Genomic DNA, 1,115 nt, shown 5'->3' with positions numbered 1-1,115 from the left:
TTTGCCTGCCATTGCATTGAATTTATAGATTAATTTGGGGAGACTATGAATTTAGTGAATTCATATTCAATAATGAAACTTCCTATTTCATAATCCATAATGATATTGTTACTCTCCATTTCCTTTGGTTTTAAAATTATGTCTTCAATGAAGTTTATAATTTTTCCATATACTTCTTTTCATGGACATATTGATTGCAGTTTTGTACATTTACTCTGTGCTGGTAAAGTGATCATTTTCTTTGAAAAGAACACTAGTCACGGAAGTGGCAACATAATTCCTGCTTTTAAGCTGAATGTGTAGAGCCAGAGTGTTATGGTGGTCGAATATTTGTTTTAGGTCTGATTCTTAACTCTAAAATTTGTCCTTTAAAAATGGTCAGTGACTACTTTTTTTCCTAAAGTATAACTTTCAGACCAAATCAGTCTTAGTTTTTTTTCACCTGCATTATATCTACATGTACACATTATATATATACACACTATATATAACATATACGTTATATATACTATATATAACATATACGTTATATATACTATATATAACATAGTATATACACTATCTGTACACGTAGTATATACATATACACTGTACATATATAATACATATTATAGATATATATATATATATATTTGTCTACAGAATAGCTAAAAAAAAATTTAAGTCCAAGTCAATAATCAGTGTAGTATTTTAAGTTGTGCTATTCCAATTTATTATTTTCATCGTATTCTAAAATAATTTTTAAAGCAAAGACAAGGAAAAGAAAACCCTCCTGTAATTACAAAATAATATGTAACAAAATGAATCTTTCAGCCTATAGCAATAATGGTATACAACATTGATTAAAAAGACATATGACACGGATAAGCACTTCTAATTTGAATCACATCTGTAGTAGCTTTCACCTAGCTGTTTTTATTCTAATTTTTAAAATGAGCATTCTATTTCTCTACCCATTGAGAGATGTGTGAGATATATGCTTTATCTCTTTTTTTTCTGTATCATTGCAGTTATGAATCAAATAATTTGCTTTTTTAGGCAATCTTAAGCATTTTCATACACAACTGTCTATAGATAGGCTGTCTGTATTGAAAGCCTTTTTTTTAAATCAGCTA

Source organism: Hylobates moloch, unplaced genomic scaffold (genome assembly GCF_009828535.3).
Source record: "Hylobates moloch isolate HMO894 unplaced genomic scaffold, HMol_V3 SCAFFOLD_13, whole genome shotgun sequence".
NCBI lineage: Eukaryota > Metazoa > Chordata > Mammalia > Primates > Hylobatidae > Hylobates > Hylobates moloch.
Note: the sequence above shows the minus strand (reverse complement) of the source record.